Source organism: Piliocolobus tephrosceles, chromosome 4 (genome assembly GCF_002776525.5).
Source record: "Piliocolobus tephrosceles isolate RC106 chromosome 4, ASM277652v3, whole genome shotgun sequence".
Lineage (NCBI taxonomy): Eukaryota > Metazoa > Chordata > Mammalia > Primates > Cercopithecidae > Piliocolobus > Piliocolobus tephrosceles.
The window spans coordinates 48134212-48142782 of record NC_045437.1 but is presented as its reverse complement, the minus strand read 5'-3'; the positions used below and the strand labels follow the sequence as shown (position 1 = coordinate 48142782).

General features: G+C 44.1%; 1 pseudogene across 1 annotated transcript; it reads right to left on the bottom strand.

The window, feature by feature from the left end:
• Nucleotides 1-5699: 5699 nt before the first annotated feature.
• LOC111539915 lies at nucleotides 5700-7278 on the bottom strand (annotated as a pseudogene). The gene has a single exon (XR_002730838.3). The product of XR_002730838.3 is annotated as a hsc70-interacting protein pseudogene (transcript).
• Nucleotides 7279-8571: the final 1293 nt, after the last annotated feature.

The following is an 8571-nucleotide window of genomic DNA, read 5'->3' as shown; positions in this document are numbered from 1 at the left end:
CCATTTCTTCTGCCAAATCACTTATTCTTTGTATGGCTCTGTTTTGGAAGGCAGCTCCCAATTTCCAAAATTGTATGTATACACGAAGCAATATTCACAAACAGCCACAACCAGTTTGCCTCCATGTTGGTTCTCACCTCCCAAGTTCATCCAGGAGAGTTGCTGATAACAATCAAAGAAAAGGAGTTTTGTAGAATCTTCCATCTCAGGATGGAGAGAAAGGAAGATGCGTATTGCAGATCAGGGTCCCAGGAAGCAGACTCTGAAGTGGAGATTGGGGTGCAATACATTTATGGTGGAGTGAGAAAGGCAGGACTGGGCAAAGGAATCAGCTGGGCTGTGATGCAGCCACAACAAAGGCCTCAGCCAAGCCCACAGTGGAGCTCTGGAGCTTGACTGGCCTTGCAGAGTTGTCCTCAGTTGGAGCAAAGGGGCCAGGGTTTCATATTGTGAAACCCTGTATCAAGCAGTCATGGGATACAGCTGCCCTGGGAAATAGAAGTGTAGCCTTGGCTTAGGCAGCCCTCTTGAGTTCAGGCAGACCCTGGTACAGAAGCTTAGCTGTGAGCTATGGACAATCAGCACTCCCAGCAGCTGCAGGAACGAGTGCTTCAGTCCTGAAGGGGCAGTGAGGAGCAGTGACTACTGGGAGCTGATTCCATTCGCCCTCCTTGGTCAAAGTCTCCCTCTTCTGCCTAGCTGGAAGTTCCCCTTGCTCTGTTACTTAGCTAGGAATGTGACCAAGTAAAGTTGGGTTAGAAAATATTCTTTCTCTTTTTAAACTAAGCAAGAATTTCCTAAGAGGACCACTGTAAAGGGCAGATGAGTTTTGCATATTCAAAATATAACTTGACTTACCAAATGCAACTGCATAAAGAGAACATTCCCAGAGACACCTCCATAACACAAGGCTGAATGCACACTTTCACGTACAGGGACTGTGCACTTTCCATGATGATTTTCTACAGAGGATTTTGGCTTCCAGTGAGATCAAGGCTCGCCCTTCTTCAGAGCAACTCATGGCCTGGCTCTTGAGCGGCTCTGGGGTGGAAAATTACCACGTTCGACTGAACACAATATTCAGATTGATACACTTGAAAAGTCACCTTTTAAGAAAACTATTGTTGAAAAATCACACATTTTCTACCGTAAGTGAAAGCACATATGACTTTTAAAAAACTTCACAGGCTGAACATGGCTTTGGGGTCACAAACTCAATTTCTAAACCTGGCTGTGCTATCTATGAGTTCTGTGTCCTCAAAACCAATCCCTTATCCTCTCCGGGTTCCAGTTTCCTTTCCTTGTTAGATGAGTTGTAAAGGTTGGGGGAAGAGATGTGGAAATGCTATGTAAATTGTAACACACAATTAAAAAGTCTCATTACACAATGTTAGCACTGGAAAGGAGCTTAGCAATCGTCTTGGCAAGTCCTTCAGTGCCCAGATGATCAACAGAGTCCCATGGAGGTCAGAGGTCTTGCATATCTGGTCAGTAGCAGAGCAGGGCCAGCATGCAGCCCTCCTGACTCCCCAGCTAGTACTTTTTCACAACACAGTAAGTTGCTTCTTATCCCTCCTCCCCACCTAGTTTCTCCTACTGCAGCATAAGGAGACTGTGTGTGCTGCTCACACCCGTAGAACAATTGAGAGGATTACAAAATGGCATCATGTTTGCCAAAACGTGAAACCTGTAATCTGGAAGCAAGACAGTCTTCAGATCTGAAGAACTATTGTGCAAAAATTGTTATCAAAGTCATCATGCTGAAATGCATCTTAGGTCACAGTAAAAAGGAGAAAAGGAGCTCATCTTGTGTAGGTAATAGAATCTATTATACCTATGTGTGTATGTGTAGGTAGTCACAGACAGGGAGGTGGGGAAAGGAGTCAAAGGGAGAGAGAAAGAGAACCTCTTGAAAAATCAAATTACTCTACCATATATTTTATATTTTTCCTGCCCTAGTTATTTAATAAGTCTAAATTGAGACTTTTATAATTCCCTTGCATCGTGGATAAGCTCTCAGCATCTTGAAGCCCTGTAGGGCCTGCAATTTTTCTGCCTCTCTGTAGGTACTCATTTCCAAAATTTCATTACCATCCCACGTGTGAGTCATCCACTCCCATGCATTTCATTTAAAACATCCAGCACAATCAGGGGGACAGAAGGAACAAGCCCAGAGAAGGCCAAGTTTATGCCTTTGGTATGTGGCAGAGTTGTCAAAGTAAAATAGGAGAGGAGGCCCAGCAGGGCTCCCTCCCAGGCAGCCAGCAGAAACTGTCAGCCTCTGATTCAGCATCTCCCCTCCTCCTTTTCTCAGTAGCATGCCCTTTTCTTTTGCTGTATGCTTCACATGTGGGAAGTCTGGGGGCAATACAGTTGATAAGAGAAAACAGAGATGAGAAAAACTCCTCTAGCAGGGAAATAAACACTTAAGCTGAATAGTATTGAGAAACAATAACACAGGCTACACATGGACGAGCGCCTCTGATCAGGAATCAGGAGACCCAGGCCTAGCCTTGGCTTTGCCATCAACTGCTCATGTGATCTGGGCAAGTTATTTAGCCTCCTAGGGACCTCAGTGTCCTCAATTATCAAATGAGGTTGGGCATATTTGTCCACGTAGTCTGAGGAATTCAAATAGAACTCAGTTATCCGAGCCAACTCAATTAGTGGTTGTACAAAAAGCGTCAACATCCGTAGTTCCCCCTCTCCTTTCTACAGAAAGACTGGTAGCATGCCACCCAAAACTACACACAGTGCTGCCATTAAAAGGCATGAGTGGGAAGGGAATGTAATGAATGATTTCTGTAAATCGCGCTCACCACCAGCCTTATCTTCTCTTTGAATGTGAATTTATGATTCCTGGCTGGCCTAATGTGATGTACATCCACAGAGCAACTGCTTGGCTGTTGGATATCCAACTGAATGACTGGACTCTCCCAGAGAACACTGACCACAGAACAGCAGGTTTGCTTGCCAATAAAAATGATGCAGTATGAGGGAACACAGGAGGAAGCACCAGTTAGGAGAAGCATTTACAATTAGTACCAATCAGGAACCCCGCAGGAAGCAGAAGTGTGCTCATACGAGGATGATCTAAGGAGAGACTGTTTACAATAGTGCAGGGAGGGCATAGGGAAACCGTAAGGGAAGGTGCAGAATCCCAGGGATAGAAGCAGTGGAGCTACCACAATCCCTAGAGCTGAAGGAGGGAGGGGAAAGTACGGTGACTGGAATTCAAAATAAGAGAGTTGTGAAGAGAAGTATAATGGAAGAGAAGAAGTTGTGTTTGGTCCAGAGAAACAGCCAACCTGAGGTTCCTCATAGGGAGCATAGCAGGGAATCCATGCCCCAATCTTCTTCTCCTCCTCTCTGGAATCCTCTGCTGGGACTCCTCCCTTGGCCATGACCAAACGGAACCCATTTTTGTGGTCCAAGCAGTCATCCTTCTGGCCAGAGAGCAGGGTAGAAAGATAAATTCTGGAAGAACAAAATAGGATATATCCCACTCTACAAAAAGAGAAGCTGCCCAGGATGCAAGGCACCAAGATTTGAGTATTATCATCTTCTCCCTCCCTTTCTTTCCAATCTAAAATAAAATAAAATAAAATAAAAATATTATTTAAATAATAACAAAAACATGTTAAAAATAAAAACATGCTGGATAAAATCAATCAAGAAAACCTTCCTGGAAGTAGATTTTAAACTACATGTTTAGAAAGAAGGGGACACGGCTAGGGGATTGTTGGTAAGGGATTATTGATGTTGCTATCATCTTCCACATAGCGTTATTTTGTATTCAAAGGCTGGTGTCCAAAAGCCGGTGAGGCCAAAAGGAAAAGACAAGGTAGCCTATGTGTGAGGGAACTGCTATTCCTGTGCCCAGGATCACGGTTATCTGGAAGCAATCTTCTGCGAAACAGAAGGTGGGCAAATCCTGTTTCACCACCTGTGAGATCAAACATTTTCTGGAAGTACTGGCTCTGGACTCACACAGCCCTAGCTGCCTCAGAGTCCTGGCTCTGCCACTTAACAGCTGTGTGACCTCAGGTCAAATTCTGTAAGCCTTAGCTTCCTTATTTGACAACTGGGGACACAATATTTTCCCCACCTCCCTCCCACAACTCCACCAGTATTGTGGTGAAGATTAAAGAAATAATTTTCCTGTGTGAGTAAAAGATATTTCATTGCAAGTGATAACATCTGACTCTGGCTAGCCTGGGGGGCAGGGGAAGAGAAGGAAGGGAAGCATAAGGGAGAAAGAAGAGGGGAGGGAAAGGAAAGAGAGGGAGGGAGGCAGAAAGGGAAGAAAGAAGGGAGGAAGGGAGGGAGGAGGGAGGGACGGAGGGAGGGGGAAATTATTGAAACACTGGGGTATCAATATTCAAGAAAGATCTTAAGAAAGAGAGTGATGGAAGTGTTCTTATTGCATACAGACCTCAGTGCAGTTCTTAATGATTTTAAGCTTGACAAATCTGAGACAGCAGGATTCAGAACAACTCTGGGATCCTGGCAGCAGCAGTCGTGCCCCCTCTTTCTGGAACACATGGGCATGTGTGGCTTGGTTTCACTGTTTATAGTCTCTAGCCTCTTCATTCCAAAGGCAAACTCCAGGGAGGGAGAATGTCATTGGCTCAGCTTGCATCAGGTCAGTCAACCATGGTCAGAATGGGGAGTGGCCCCAGTGGTCATGCAGTGGACGTGGCTACTGCAAGTCCACCTTTGTGTGTCTAGAGGGCAGTTCTGGGGGTGCAGAAATGGGTATGAGCCATGCAGCCCCACTACCCATAGAAAAGTCATAGCTCACAGAGCCCAACACGGAAGTCCTCTTGAGGATTGGCTATTACTATTCCAACAGTTGTGGCAGAGGTAACATTTACAATTTAAGTTTCTTTCCCTGGAAGGTCTTTGACAAACCATCAGCTACAACTGTTAAAATTTTTTTGTTTATTCTATTGCTTTCATTAAAATGTTATAGCTTCATAAAGACAGGGACCATTGGATTTCCTTCTCTATTTAATACTTTGTAAATATCCTCATTGTTTAATGCTTTGTAAACAGTGGGTGCTCAATAAATGTGGCCTATTCACTAAAACTCACTAATTTGTATTGAAACCAGAGCTACTGTGAGCAAAATGTGCCCCCATTTGCCTTTCGTCAAAACCTAGGACATAAAATCAGCATTTGTTCAACAAGCTGGAAGTTTATAATACACAAAGATAATTCCTCCAACATGTCAACTTGGAGAAAAAAATTAATTTACCATGTTCAGCCCCACCCAACATTTCAAAAATTGTTGAAAGTGGCTTATAATAAATGTATGTCTGCTGCCAATTCTGATAAAGTAGGAGCTGCCTGGCACTAGGTAGAAAGGTTTATGAGAAAGAGGTTGACATAGAGAAAATGCCACCATCAACTATTAATATCTGGGATGGACACACGATTGAAGAGAGCTGGCATATATAATACACAGTATTCCTGAACCATATTCAGAAATTGAAAGAAATATAAAGAATCAGAATTTACATGGAGAAAACTAAGACCAATTGGAAGTGGGAATGAGACACAGTATTGTAGATGTGTCCTCCATTGAGAGATGATTTAGGGATTAATTTAAGATAGATTATATTAGAGGAAGATGGATTTATATGAATATTGCCTTACTATTACATGTTATCAGCATCATTGTGATTATTATTTTTTTATGTTTGCCTCGCACTAATAACTTTTATTTCACTCAAATTAGAGCAATAACCTTCCATACATATCTTCCCTGCCCAATTCAAAGAAAAAAAATCCAAAATGATTAGTAAAGAAAAATATAAGAATTAACAGACCCTTTAAATTTGTTTTAAATATTTTGAATATTTAAAAAGTGTTTAAAGTTTGTAATTCCTAGTAGGAAAACATTATCTGAATGAATACCCTAATGGCAAACGACTGTAAAATGCTTCAGCTGAATTTGGGGGAGAGGGGTAGGGATTATCTTCAAAGCACCCCAGCTCTCTTGATGAGAAGGTCAGAGGTACACTGGTTTGTATTATTGCGACATCCATAAGGTGATCTAGGTTGCTTTTCCTTCAGCAAGGGCTTTATTTATCAGAAGGGCATTACGCTTGACCTCCAAATTTGGCTGACAATTTACTGATGAGATTCATAACCTTTGGGTTGCTCTGGTATTTTGACATATTTGCTGGGTTCTGAGCCACATCCTGGAAGGCCACCATAACTTCTGGATCCTGCATGGCTGCAAGAACCTCTGGATCACTAAGAATTTCATTGAGTCCAGGCATTCCAGCCATTCCAGGCATGGCCCCTCCCATTCCAGGCATTCCTCCGGGAAAACTACCAGGCATTCCCCCAGGAAAGCCACCTGGAAAAGAGCCATACTGAGCTCCTGACTGTCGTCTAGCTTCTTCCTCCCTCTGGGCTCTCTCATGCTCTTCTCGAGCCTTCTTAACTCGTTCTATTCTTTCTTTGATCTCTCGCTCTTCACGTTTTCTCTCATACTTTCTCCGATGTTCTGCAATTTTCTGTGCCCTAGGTTGAACTTCTTTCAGCATTGCACTAGCATCTTCATCATAATCCAATTTACAGGCAAGGGCAAGATCATGGGCTGCTTCTTCCCAGTGGCCTAGAAGTCTGTGTGCTTTCCCTCGCCACTTGTAAGGCTGAGCTGAATCAGGATTTATCTCAATGGCTCTGTCACAGTCTCGGATAGCAGCATTTGGCTTCTGTAATTTGACGAAGACACTGGCCCTCTTGGCATACAAAATGGCCAAGCGAGGATTCAGCTTGATGGCATCTGTGAATAAGTCAATGGCTTTCTGGAGTTCGCCATCATTTAGGGCTTCAACAGCAGCCACTTTTTTATCATTTGCCTGATCCATCATCTCCTCCGTTATCTCTGCATTTTCATCTCCCATTTCTTGAGGAGAATCAGTGTCTGGTTCAATCACACCTTCTTTATCAATTTCTAGATCACTTTCCTCACTTGATGGTTCGTCTGCCTTTAAGTCTTCCTCCACCTTCTTACTATCAGGTTTTTCTTCCTTGGTATTTTCTTCTGATTTAGCTTTCTGAGTAGCAGGTGGTACTTTACCCCCCATGCTCTCCACCCACTCTCTCAGGAAGCGCATTTCCTCGGTGTGCAGAACGCTCGGATCCTGCTTACACATTTTCACAAAGGCCCGAAGCTCGTTCACTTTGCAGGGGTCCATGGTAGAGAGGTGGTGGGTGAAGCTGGGGGACTACGGCCCTGTTCCAGGCCCAGGCGCTGGCTCGGCGTGACCGCACAGAAGCCATTGTGATTATTTAAACAATAATAGAACAATAGGTGACTGTTAAGATTGCAGCTAAGCAATTTGGAGCTACCCATCCTTTAAAGCAGCAGTTCCCAACCTTTTTGGCACCAGGGACCAGTTTCGTGGAAGGCAATTTTTCCACGGATGGAAGGGAAGGGGATGGTTTCGGAATGAAACTGTTCCTCTTCAGATCATCAGGTATTAAATTCTCACAAGGAGGGCACAGCCTGGATCCCCCACATGCGCAGTTCACAATAGGGTTCGCCCTCCTATGAGAATCTAACTCCGGTGCCGATCTGACAGGAAGTGGAGCTCAAGCTGTAATGCTCGCTCGCCCACTGCTCGCTGCCCATCTCCTGCTGTGCGGCCTGGTTCCTAATAGGCCACAGACCTGTTAGTAGTCTATGGCCCAGGGGTTCGAGACCTCTGCTTTAAAGTCATGAGTTTCCACATCCAGCACATAGGTGGTGATTGTGTATGGTTACATTGTACATAAATCATGCCTAGGTTACCCAGAGCAGAAAATTCAAAGGAACGGAACTTAAGCAAGATAGAGGTTTACTGTATTTTTTTCTCCCACAGAAATAACAGAATAGACAATGCAAGGCTGGCATGGAACTCCACAGTCCTCCGGAACGCTCTTCATCTTCGCTCTTTGCGCTCTATCTTCCTTAGCCAAAGGCTTCTATCCTCAAAGCTACCTCATCGTCCAAGACAGCTTCAGCTTCTGGAACTCCAACCGCCATGTCTGCATTCTAGTGAGGAAGAATAAGGAAGGAGAAAATGGCAAAAGGATGTGTTTTCCAGCTGAATCAACCCCACTTTAAGTAGTTTTCCCAGAAGTCCCACTCAATGACTTTTTTTGTTTGTTTGTTTGTTTGTTGTTTTTTGGAGTTTCACTCTTGTTGTCCAGGCTGGAGTGCAGTGGCACAATTTCAGCTCACTGCAGCCTCTGCCTCCCGGGTTCAAGTGATTCTCCTGTCTTGGCCTCCTGAGTAGCTGGGATTACAGGCATGTGCCACCACACCTGGCTAATTCTGTGTTAGTAGAGACAGGGGTTCACCATGTTGGCCAGGTTGGTCTTGAACTCTTGACCTCAGGTGATCTGCCCTCCTCAGCCTCCCAGAGTGCTGGGATTACAGGTGTGAGCCACCATACCTGGCCGAACATGTCCTTTTTGAAAATTAAAGCCAATATAATACTTCTAAAGGAGTCTTTTGAAAACCTAGGGCCTTAGATGTTTCTATTCCTCTCTTCTGGTTATAATTTT